The 12,946-nt window shown below is 51.0% G+C and overlaps 1 long non-coding RNA gene across 1 annotated transcript; it reads right to left on the minus strand.

Annotated features, from left to right (window-relative positions):
• Positions 1–11,486: 11,486 nt before the first annotated feature.
• On the minus strand, positions 11,487–12,930 carry LOC142931255 (uncharacterized). The gene is made up of 2 exons (XR_012947262.1): positions 12,557–12,930; positions 11,487–12,487 (listed from the first exon to the last, which is right to left on the minus strand). It is a non-coding gene; the product is annotated as an uncharacterized LOC142931255 (long non-coding RNA).
• Between the last annotated feature and the right edge of the window lie 16 nt (positions 12,931–12,946).

A 12,946-nucleotide genomic window follows, 5' to 3' on the forward strand; every position in this document is an offset into this window, starting at 1 on the left:
AAACGTGTCCGTGTGTCCAGTTGCCTGTTCGGACGGAGAGCCGCGCAATTAATGGGGATGGTGGCATCTACATCTGCAGAACATGAATAACCAGTGGCATCTACATCTGCAGAACATGAAGAACCAGTAACATCTATAGGAGATTATACAGCTTTTAAAGCCATTCCCCGTGTTTAGCGTACATGTCGTACAACATGTTTGGAATCGACCGAAATAAAGTTGGACTTATGAACAAATCGACTTACGAACAGAACTCTGGAAACTACCTCGTTCGTAAGTCGAGGAGTCTCTGTACTATATTATTTTTGAAAGTTTTGCTGGCTGGCAGAGCGTCGAATGTGCAGGGAGGAAGGGACGGACCGTCACGTCTAGAAAACCATGGACCGAGCAACCACGCACTGCCCTAAATAAATCTATAAAGTGGTGTCGATGGGTGAGTGAGTTGGTGAGCGGATGGTGGGAGTGTGTGTGAGTCCATGGTGAATGGATGGGTGAGTGGATGGATGGGTGGGGGAGTGAGTACATGGTGAGTGGGTGGGTGCATGGTGAGTGGGTGGGTGCATGGTGAGTGGGTGGGTGGGAGGGTGAGTGGATGGTTGGGTGAGTGGATGGGTGGGTAGGGGAGTGAGTACATGGTGAGTGGGTGAGTGCATGGTGAGTGGGTGAGTGCATGGTGAGTGGGTGAGTGCATGGTGAGTGGGTGGGTGGGAGGGTGAGTGGATGGGTGGGTGAGTGAGTGGATGGGTGAATGGGTGGGTGGGTGGGTGGAGGAGTGAGTGTGTGGTGAGTGGGTGGGTGGGAGCGTGAGTGGATGGGTGGGAGGGTGAGTGGATGGGTGGGTGAGTGAGTGGTTGGGTGAATGGGTGGGTGGGTGGAGGAGTGAGTGCATGGTGAGTTTGTGGTTCGGAGGGTGAGTGAATGGGTGGGTGAGTGGGTTGGTGAGTGAGTGTATGGGTGCGGGAGTGAGTGAGTACATGTGAGTGGGTGAGTGCATGGTGAGTGGGTGGGTGGGAGGGTGAGTGCATGGTGAGTGGGTGGGTGGGAGGGTGAGTGCATGGTGAGTGGGTGGTTCGGAGGGTGAGTGGATGGGTGGGTGAGTGAGTGGATGGGTGGGTGGGTGAGTGAGTGGATGGGTGGGTGGGTGAGTGAGTGGATGGGTGGGTGAGTGAGTGGATGGGTGGGTGGGTGAGTGAGTGGATGGGTGGGTGGGAGAGTGAGTTGTTGGATAAGTGGATGAGCGGATGGATGGGCGGCCTTACCTGAAATTCACCAACTCTCAGACAAAGCCAATTGAATGGCCAAAACACTTGGAACCGAATCTCCCCAATAGTTGCTCTTCATTGGCCGTACGAAATCGCCATCGCAACAACAATAACAACAAAACAAACAACACATCTCAATAGCGTAACACCGCACATTATGCGTGCACGCATTACCTGCTGTGTTGTTGATGAGGCCTCCCCCCTCCGCCCCTTCCCCCTCTCCGCCCCTCCCCCCTCTCCACCCCTCCCCCCTCCCACCTCCCCCTCCCACCCGCGCACGTGGGGTGCCAAGAGTCTTCTCGCAGAGCCGGTCTGACGAAAACTATTAGGCAGGAAGGGAAGGAAAGAGATCTTCCGAGCGGTGACCCCCTGCTCTGACCCCGAGACACCGGTTAAGTAATCGGGGCAAATTGGCGTCGAAGCGGTCCGAAACGCGGCTGCGACGGCCGAGGCTCTCCCCGTTAGCGCCTTTACGGACGGCTACGTTGAAATAATTTAATGTGCCCGTCGCTAGCGCTACTGCTATAATATCAGCGTGATTGATACCGCTCATGCATAGATCGATGCATCTGTACGTGGCTCATTGGGCCTCTGTATGTATGCTGAACTTATTTGGGACCGTACATAGCCAACCGCGCTTTGTGAGTCCGCGTAAGTCCGTGGATGTCGATGCACGCCGATGCTATTTGTGGGTCTTGGGCAAGTTTGTGCCTCTCCAATGTGAGTCCGTGGGGGTCTGGGCATCCTCCATAAGTGGAGGAATTAAGGGGGTCTCAGTCTAACTGTGACTGCTGTGAAGTGCAGATCCATCACTCACACCACCGATCATTGGCCAATCACGCACAATTTCGCAGGAGGCACAAATGGAATCCATCTGTCGACCCCCAAATGCCATCGAGTGACTTCTACAAACTCATGACACACGCTGCACAGTTACAACACACGACGTACGAATTCGCGGTCGTTGTAAGCACTCTCCTCCCGCTACGCAATCGTGGCACGAAAGAACATTCGTGTTTTTTAATTTTTGTCGCGACACTTCAATGTGTCGTCTCGCTGATATCTATCGCTGCTACGGGCATTGTTAAAATTGCTGCTGCAGGCTGCTCCGTCGTTGTCAACGCGTTGCCTCCTTGTCTCTCTCTCTCTCCGTCGGCGCTGTTACGATGACCGTCGTTGCTAGAGCCACACTCTCTCCCTCTCTCTCGCAGTCGACATGTCACCTTCCTTTGGCTCTCCGCTACCGCCACGAGGTTCGCGTAATTCGCTCTACTCGTCCACGATGTCCAGACGTAATTTGAGGAGGTGTGGGTACCCACGCTTTACGCGTTCTGCCGTCGACAAACAGCGGTCGTACCCATTCGTAATGCTGGATGGGAGTCAGAAACGGGATGGCGGTGGGGAGGGGGTTTGCGAAACATTCGCAGTGTCTCACCTACCGCGCCGGGAGATCGAACAGGCGACCTACGGATGGCAAGTCCCTGACCATGCCGCTTGTTGTGAGGGTTTGGGGTTGTGCTTAGGGTCGGGGTGATTGGGTGCGACGCACTTCCGATTAGCACGGTTGGCTACGTACGGTGCGAAAGAAGTTCAGCGTGGGCACGTTGCACCACGGAATCATCCCCCATGCCGTGGAACGTGAACCTGGCCGACTTGAAGATCAACTATGAACTCTATTAAACATGCACGCACGCTCGCTCGCTCTCCAGGTTCGGGTTACGCTTTTCAAACACCAAAGTCACATTTTACGAATAGTAGGCTGAACAAAGCATTGGTTGATTGTGTGTGTGCGTGTGTGTAGCGGTTAGCGCGCTGAGCTATGAACCCGGCAACTTGGGTTCGAATCTCGCTCACGGCCAACACCAGTGACGATTCTCTTGAATCGGTTCTGGACCTCCAGCTAGGTCGGCTCAGAATCAAATGAGTACCTGGTGCGGTGTGTAAAACATCGCCACTCTAGAGAGACAAAGGCGGTCGGGCGTGGTTCTGGCCACCCACCCCCTGGTGTGCCGTGCCGGCCTTTATTAACATCTAGCGGTGTGCGTACGCGCGTGTCTTATTGTGTAAAAAAAAAAATAGGCGTTTATAAATATCTGACATTCACAGCAGGGCCAGGTTTTCTTGAATCAGACGTTGGCATTTGCTTCTCCATTTGGAGGAGGGATGGCAAACCCGGAGGAGGAACCCGGAGAATAATCCACGCTGAGACCACCACGAGCAGAGAGAGAGAGAGAGAACACGCGGGATCCAAATATACAACACCAGGCAATCGCCAGGGTCCGGGATCGAACCCACTGCCCTCTTGGGTATCAGGCGAATGAGATGGAATCTCCATGCCACCGCGAAATATTTGCGAGCATTTGCTGCGTAAAGTTTACACATTCCGATCATCGCTCAGCCTCTGCGCTCTCCTGAAACCCTCGTCACGTGGCACAGTATCGCTACGTGCTATGAAGAAGGGTAGTTGCCCGAAGCGTCGGCCGTCGTATACTTTTTCCCCATTTATGGTAGCGTCAATATTTGAAAGTGTAACCATTAAAGAAAAATCGAGGAATGAGCTGCTCGACAGAGGAGCTCAAGAAGTCCTGAGAACGGGACGTTCGAAAGGAGGCTCCCTCTCGGTTACCTTTTCCCCATCATCATCATTATCATCCACCACCTCCTCCTCCTTCCTCTTCTCTACACACGGAGTGACCGACTCGGGCTCCGCTTGATTGGCCACTTTTTGTCGGCTGATGGATGAGACGGACACAACCGGGAAATGATTGAATCAGCTCCCGCGCGCGGAAATCCTCTCGTCTCGGGTTGCTACGCCTCCCATTTAGCCCCAATTTTTTTCTTGGTCATTTCCAGCGAGGAGAAAGGGGGGGGGAATGTCGAGGTTTAGGGGTAGGGGGATGCCATGGGGGGGGGGTAGGGGGGAAAGCCGGGAGGGAAGGAGGGAGAGGGATTGAGGGGGTGGGTATGGGGGTAGCTGTGTAGTCGGCGCTGGCAGTGGACGCGTCTGATAGTTGACGTAGCGCAAACAGGTTCGGGAATAAGTGACGGCGTGGTTATTACTGCACATGAAACACTCGGAGTAGGTAATGTCAGAGGGCGAGCGCTCATTAAAAATACGTCAAAACACACGCTCACTCACGCTCACTCACGCTCACTCACACAGAGCGCGCGCTGTGAAATGCAACGAATGTGCGCCCCGTGATTGCAGGTTCATTAAATATTATAGTTGTACGCGGTTCTGATTACGGGACATCTGTTAAAAAATAACTTTGATGCTAATCGGATTCCTCCGGCATGAATGAATGTGCTGATTTTAAAATATATTGATAGTTTTGGCCACGTGATATGAATATATAAATTTTTATCGAGTAATTCATAAACATACTTTGTATCCGCGCTCCGTCCACTGCCTTTAGGCAAGCGATCTCCGCAAACCCCAGGCGAGAATATGAATCTCTCGAAACGTCCAGATGTATAAACATTCGTCGAAGGTTAAAGGAAATGAGAAGGTAACAACAACAACAACAATAGCACATTGCCGCAAACATCCATAACGGAAAATAATACAATTGTAATATCATACGAAAATAATTTAATTGCAAAAAACTAAAATCTGGTGCTCGCCGTATGGCACGATACGGTGGGAAGGGCAGTAGGGTCGGTCGCTATTACGGGCAGCAGATGTGGTGAGAGGCAGCAATATGTATGTTGTATGCGTGTTGTACGTATGTGTGTATGTTGTGTGTTTTTGTGTTGGATGTTCATTATATGTACGTGTGCTTTATGTGTGTTGTATGTGTGTTGTATGTATGCTGACTGTATGTTGTGTGCTGTATGTGTGTCGTGTGTATGTTGTGTGTATATGTGTTGGGTGTACATTGTATATATGTGTGTCATATGTGTTGTATGTGGGTTATATGTATGTTGTGTGGAGTATTATGGTGTGAGTATGTGTGCTGTGTGTTTGTTGAGTGTATGTGTGCCGTGTGTATGTTGTGTGTATGTGTTGGATGTTTATTATATGTATGTGGGTTGTATGTATGTATGTGTGTTGTATGTGTGTTGTATGTATGCTGTCTGTATGTTGTGTGCTGTATGTGTGTCGTGTGTATGTTGTGTGTATATGTGTTGGGTGTACATTGTATATATGTGTGTCATACGTGTGTTGTATGTGGGTTATATGTATGTTGTGTGGAGTATTATGGTGTGAGTATGTGTGCTGTGTGTTTGTTGTGTGTATGTGTGTCGTGTGTATGTTGTGTGTATATGTGTTGGGTGTATATTGTATATATGTGTGTCATATGTGTGTTGTATGTGGGTTATATGTATGTTGTGTGGAGTATTATGGTGTGAGTATGTGTGCTGTGTGTATGTTGAGTGTATGTGTGTCGTGTGTATGTTGTGTGTATATGTGTTGGATGTTTATTATATGTATGTGGGTTGTATGTATGTATGTGTGTTGTATGTGTGTTGTATGTGTGTTGTATGTTTGTTGAACTTCTCTTCGCACCATATACGTAGCCAACCACGATAATCGGATGTGCGGGGGGAGAACAACAAACTAAAGCACAAGACACAAGTTCTAAAGAAATTCATTCGTCAATCTCTATGATTTTAAACTGCAAAGCTCCCCTGCAGTGGCTTGCTAATATCGGAAGGAAGAGCGTTCCAGACGGCCGCAGTGATGCCGGGAACGACAACGGGGGAGGGGGGGGGGAGGGGCTCAAGATGAGCAGCAGGGAGAGAGAGAGAGAAGGGAGCAGGAGGAGGAGGAGGGGGGGGGGGCAGAAGGGGGAGCAGGAGGGGGAGGCGATAGGGCGAGAAGGAGTGACAGGGGCCGAGATGTCGGTGATGAGTTTTGTTCGTGACGATCGTTGGCTGTATTCGTGCACCGTTGCGAACGCAGCAGCAGCATCAGCAGCACCAATGTATTTGTGTATTTTATTACGGTGGGGGTAGGGTAGGGGGGGTGTGTTGGGGGTGGGGGGTACGCAATTGAACTGACAACTCCTGACTTCGTCCACGTAACTTCATAACCCCACAGTGTGCACAGTCTGCTGTTCTTTGAAGTTCAATGACAGCCGTTCGAGGTCTAACGGAGTGTACGTGTGTGTATGTGTGTGCCTTTGTATGTTTGTGTGTGTGTGTATGTATGGGGAGCGGTAGTGTAGCGGTTAGCGCATTGCGCTACGAACCTGGCGACCAGAGTTCGATTCCCGCTCACGGCCAACACCAAGTGACGATTATTTTAACCGGTCCTGGGCCTCCCCTAAGTCGACTCAGCCTCAAATGGGTGCGGCGTGTAAACATCGCCACTAGGGAGACAAAGACGGCTGGGTGTGGTAACTGACCCAACCACCCCTTCGTGTGCCGTGCCGGCCTTCATAGGCGCTCGTTAACAGCACACTTGCCCCCAACAGTCTGTTAAGGCTATGCGGCGTGTCTTTGTCTTTGTACGCATATATGTACGTTGAACTTCTTTCGCACCGTACGTAGCCAACCGTGCTGTGGGCATTTCTGAACGAAAGCGCACTAGATCTGAATTGAGTAGCGGGAAGGGTTTTTTTTTCCTTCTCCAGAGCACATTAAGAAGAATTACAACCAAACTGCGCCCCCCTCCCCTCACTTCCCCCCCCTCCGCCCCCCCCTCCAACCCACAAATGTGGTGAAGGAATTCCTAAACGTGAACTCAAAAAGTAAATGAAAGCGCTGGTGAACGTGATGGTTAAGTTTCTAATTGCCCTGATCTGGGTCTCGCTAGAAAGGAAATAATGATGACGATGATCATTATTCGAAAATTAAACATAATCGGCAACGTTTCGGGCAATGGCTCTTTTTCATGGCATATGCAATCAATAATAATCACACACACACACATACGATGTGATTGTTGTTGACGAATGTGTTGAGGTTGTTGTTGTTGATTGTGCACCGCTGCCAACGCATAAGCAGCTCTCGCCCAACAAATGAGTTGAAAATCTAGTAACCAATGGGCCGACTCAAAAAGATTCTCACTTCATTCTGTGTGCGCTTGTGAGTAGTGCCTTAAACACGGCGAGGTGGCACAATTGGGGAGCGCAGGTGATGATGCGTCTGCCAGTCATCTCAGTCAGTCAACCCACGGACACCTGGGCCTATCCCGTGACCTCCTGCACCCAGCCTGGCACAGCAGTTAACCTGTAACACCTGGGTTCATCTCGTGACAATCTGCAACCAACCTCGCTCGTCAGTCAACCCACATGGCACCTGGGCCTGTCCCGTGACCTCCTCCTGCAAGCAGCGAGTCTACCACCCTTCACGTGACGCCTGCAAGGTGCACCTACCCTGGCACAAGCGCCGTGGTGAAGTCACCGCTTTGTTGTTGTTGTTGTTGTTATTATCTGTGAGTACACACATGCGGCCACCGCGAGTAGGGGGGCCATTCCGCCAGCAGAAAATTGCCAGGCCTGCGCCCGAACCTCTATTTTTTATATATTTCCGCGTGAACATATTTTTTATTTTTTTTACACGACGAAACGTCGGACAATTGAGGCCAGACGCACCGTTCCGTTGTTCGACGTCCCAAGCGCGCGTCGTGCCTTCTGGTGGTGGAGCCATTTGCCGACCCTCTCACGGAGCGGCTCGACGAGAGTCGAAGGCGGCCGTCGCGGCAACGATGGTCGGAGGGGCGATTCGTGCGGTCACTGCTGGGCTTGGTAATTCACGTCAAGGATCTTCACGTGGATTCAACGGCAAAATGCTGGGGACGCACGCGTTGGTTCTGGGGGGGGGGGGGGTCAGTAGCATTGATCGCGGGGGTCCGCGTCTCGTTCATACGGCCAGGGAGGGGTTCTGGGTCGTGGAGAGAGGGGGGTGGAGCGAGCGAATCGCTCTCATCGGCCGGTTGCGAGTTCAGATCCTGGGGCGGGGGGGGGGGGTAGTAGGGGGAGTGGACGGTTGACTTAGCTCATCATCCCTTCCGGGGTCGTTAAACTATTTACCGCTTCGTGGGGAGGCGAAGAGTGGTTGTCCTACAGAGTATAGACTCGCTCCCGCCGTATGAATGTGGAATGCCCATCACTGGCTCTGCGGGGCTGTGAACGGGAGGTGTATCTTTTCACACTGAGTCTCGGGATACTCTTTTTCAGGAGGGTCCTGCTCCACCGACATGTTTGGCCAATGCCATTAATGAAACGTCGTGTATATGTATATGTACCATATACACAGTGTGTATCATATACTCAGTGTGTATATGGACCATATACACACTGAGTATATGATACACACTGTGTATATGGTACATATATATATGGACCATATACACACAGGCAGTGTTAATCCCTAGCGTACTATCTGTCGTAGACCGATAGTGATATGTCTGGCTGGCAAACGGCAATGTATTACAATGCGTGCATACAATAAAAAAATAAAATTAGAGTTCGTCTGCCAACACGTGGACTCGATCAGCGGGCTCGCATGAAACAGAGTGGGCGCACAAAATCGTCCGGCCGATCTTGCAAATAGGCCGCAGAATACACACTTACATTTGTTACAAAAAAAAATCACACAAACTAACAACAATAATCAACATCAAACCCTCAGATGTTTTATTCAAACCACCTGGATTTTTATTTTATTTTTCCTCTTTTATACAAAAAAAAATCACCCCCCTCCCCCCCTCCCCGCCTCCACCCGCTCCCCGCTCCTACCCTTCCCCACAAACATCGCAGCAGTGTTACCATCATCATTTGTTACATTTGATGCCACGTGCTCTCTCACGTGGCTCCCTCTGTCCCCCGGCCCCGCAACCGCACGCGTTTGTCTCTCGCCCCCTCCATCAGCCCCCGTGTCTACCGCCGATGTCTCGACGGGCAGGGAGATGAGACGAGACGAGAACACGACGTTGCTTAGATCATTCGGACAATGCACACAAAGACGAATGCTACGCTGGTCCCCCCGCGCGCGCGCGAAGCGTTGCAGAGGCCACGGTGACGCGCGCGTAAATGAACAACACGTGGTTGTGAGCGTGGCCGTTTGTCGTCTTCGACGTTACGGCTGCTGATGTCGAAGGATGTTTCGACATCTGTCGTTCTACATCGGGGTGGTTGATTAGCCAGGTGATCGCTGAGTCAGCAGTAGCGCGAGTGGTGGCATCATTGTCGCTGTGACGATAATAATGATGCCTCCTCCTCCTCCTTCCGTATTTTATGAATCGGCGGAGCATTGAGTCTCTGTGCTCTACACTCCACGCGGTTATCTTCTGGGTGATGACCGCAGTCGCAGCACACTGCTCGAAGAAGAGTGTTGTTGTTGTGTTGTTGTTGTTGTTTAAACTTTACATTCGCCCATCATCATCATCGTCGTCGTCGTCACCGTCTGCCGCCACGGTCTGTGCGCGGATTGAGTTGGGGGTTTGCGGCCTCGTAGAGCTTCATCAGGATGGAAAGTCCAAGCCGAGGAGGGGTCATCTGCGTCTGTGACTTCTCGTCAACTGCATCGTACCTGTCAATCTCGTAACAGTGCCCTACCGCGTTACAGACTAATTCACACCTTATTGGTCACCCCGTGCCCCTTATAAATCTCAACGCTCATTCTACGAAGTCCCATCACAAGGGAGAAACACAACCAAATAGACAAAACAAATGCTGTTGTTGCCCGTATTGAAACGGCTGTACGCCGTATGGACCAGAAAACTCAATTTCCCTGTACAAAATACGGGGTGAACCGTGATGGGTTGATAGGGTACGACTCCATTCGGCTTCCCAAGCATCATCATCATCATCGTAGTCGGGGATTTTGTCTCCCTTTTGTTGCGTGCGTTTTGTGTGAAGACGTGAATGGTGCGATATGCACGTGGGTTCGTGGGTCTGTTTGTTTATTGGGGAGCGGTGGTGTAGCGGTGGCGTAGCGGTATAAACCTGGCGACCCGGGCTCGATTCCCGCTCACGGCCAACACCAGTGACGATCGTCTGAACCGGTCCCGGACCTCCCCTAGGTAGACTCAGCCTCAAATGGGTGCGATGTGTAAACATCGTCACTAGGGAGACAAAGGCGGCCGGGCGTGGTGTTGGCCACCCACCCCCTCGTGTGCCGTGCCGGCCTTCATAGGCGCTCGCTATCAGCACTTGCCCCAAACACTTTGTTTAAGCTTGTACGTGAGATCTCTGTCGATGTATGTGTGTATAGAGCGGTGCGCAGCGGTTTGTGCACTACGCGTTTCCGTGGCCGCCTTAATAGGTGCTCACTAACAGCACTTGCCCCTGTTAAGGCTATACGGGAGATATTTGTCTTTGTGTGTGAGTGATTGTGTGTAAACGTGTGTGAGTGGCTGTGTGTGAGTGGCTGTGTGTGAGTGATTGTGTGTAAGTGTGTGAGTGATTGTGTGTAAGTGTGTGAGTGTCTGTGTGTGAGTGATTGTGTGTAAACTTGTGTGAGGATCTGTGTGTGAGTGATTGTTTGTAAGTGTCTGTGTGTATGTCTTCGAGTGATTGTGTAAGTGTGTGTGTCTGTGTGTGAGTGATTGTGTGTAAGCGTGAGTGAGTATCTGTATGTGAGTGATTGTGTGTAAGCGTGTGTGAGTGTCTGTGTGTGAGTGATTGTGTGTAAGCGTGTGTGAGTGTCTGTGTGTGAGTGATTGTGTGTAAGCGACTGTGTGAGTGTCTGTGTGTGAGTGATTGTGTGTAAACGTGAGTGAGTGTCTGTGTGTGAGTGATTGTGTGTAAGTGTCTGTGTGTATGTCTTCGAGTGATTGTGTGTGTGTGAGTGTCTGTGTGTGAGTGATTGTGTGTAAGTGTGAGTGTCTGTGTGTGAGTGATTGTGTGTAAGCGTCCGTGAGTGTCTGTGTGAGTGATTGTGTGTAAGCGTGAGTGAGTGTCTGTGTGTGAGTGATTGTGTGTAAGTGTGTGAGTATCTGTGTGTGAGTGATTGTGTGTAAGTGTGTGAGTATCTGTGTGTGAGTGATTGTGTGTAAGTGTGAGTGTCTGTGTGTGTATGTCTTCGAGTGATTGTGTGTAAACGTGTGTGAGTGTCTGTGTGTGAGTAATTGTGTGTAAGTGGCTATACGGGAGATATTTGTCTTTGTGTGTAAGTGTATGTGTGTGTCTGTGTGTGAGTGTCTGTGTGTGAGTGTCTGTGTTTGAGTGATTGTGCGTAAGCGTCTATGTGTGTCTGTGTGCAAGTGCCTTTGCAGGCACAAAAAAGAGTTAAGAATTGCATAATCTCAAGAGCGTTCACGTTTAGCTTCGGTTATTTCAGACTCAGAATATTTATTTATACCAAAAAAATCCGATGAGCTATAAAGCTCTTTTTTCACAGATGTCCAGTCGGACAGAACCACATCATCCCACCGTCACGAACTCTCTCGGTTGCGCGTCTGCGGGTTGTTACCGCTGTGTGCTGTTCGGCACAATGTCCGACGGTTTTGCTTCCACCCAAATTCAGTTCCTGCAAGAAGCTACAACGAAGTGAGCACGTGCGGCGGCACGTCGGACATTCCGCTATTTTTATTTTATTCTACCAGATAACTCCCGGTGCACTACACGTTTCGTTTGCTGAAGCGACCTGGCCACAGATGATAGCTCAACGCAGTGGCTGATCACGTGGAAATGCATCGCAGCCAAATACTCTAAACGCGTGGTTATTGATTCTAAATGTGGAGGGAAACACCAGAGGACCCGGAGAAAAAAAATCCTCCCGACCACGGAGAGAGAGAGAGACACGCAAACTCCAAATATACAGCAGCAGCCGCCGTCAGGGTCAAATCGAACCGACGACCTCCTGCATACCAGGCGAGGTAGTTAACATCTCGCCACCGTGGCACCCAATCACGCGCCAGAAAACAACAACAACAACGATACAACCAGGAGACACTCAAGCGGAGAGCCGTGAGTGTCCGGGTCCCCCTCGTCGCGTTTCGTGGTGGGTCTGGCACGGTCCAAGTGCAGCAGTCCCTAAGGGTTCACGCTGTCCGGTCATCGTGTGCACGGTCCAATCCTCGCGCTGCGTTTACGCGTGAACACGTTCACCCTTTCCGCCGCAGGCTTGTTTTGTGTGTTTTGTTAATTTCGTTATAATTCTTTTTTTTTACAAACTGCGCCGCGTGACTTCGTGAGACGGAGCGAGTCCGGGGCCTGGAGTCTAAGTCGCGTATTTAACGAAGTTATAGGGCACCATCTCATCCCACCGTCACGTGACCTCACATAATCCTCACCATCACATCGCCTCACCGTTACGTGACCTCACATCACCTCACCGTCACGTGACCTCACATCATCCCATCGTCACGTCACCTCACATAATCCTTACCATCACATCACCTCACCGTCACGTGACCTCACATCGTCCCACCGTCACGTGACCTCACATAATCCTCACCGTCACATCACCCTCACATCATCTCACCATCACGTCAACTCACATCACCTCGCCGTCACGTGGCCTCACATCATCCTCGCCGTCACGTCACCTAACATCATGCCAGCATCACGTGACCTCACATCATCCCACCGTCACGTGACCTCACATCATCCTCGCCGTCACGTCACCTAACATCATGCCAGCATCACGTGACCTCACATCATCCCACCGTCACGTGACCTCACATCATCCCGCCGTCACGTCACCTCACGTCTCACCATCACGTCATTCGTTTCTCCGAGTCCTGACTTTTTATTCCACAATGCTGAACACCCCCCCCCGCCTCCCCC

This window comes from Petromyzon marinus, chromosome 51, assembly GCF_048934315.1.
Source record: "Petromyzon marinus isolate PM22_M1 ecotype Great Lakes invasive population chromosome 51, UKy_Petmar_22M1.pri1.0, whole genome shotgun sequence".
NCBI lineage: Eukaryota > Metazoa > Chordata > Hyperoartia > Petromyzontiformes > Petromyzontidae > Petromyzon > Petromyzon marinus.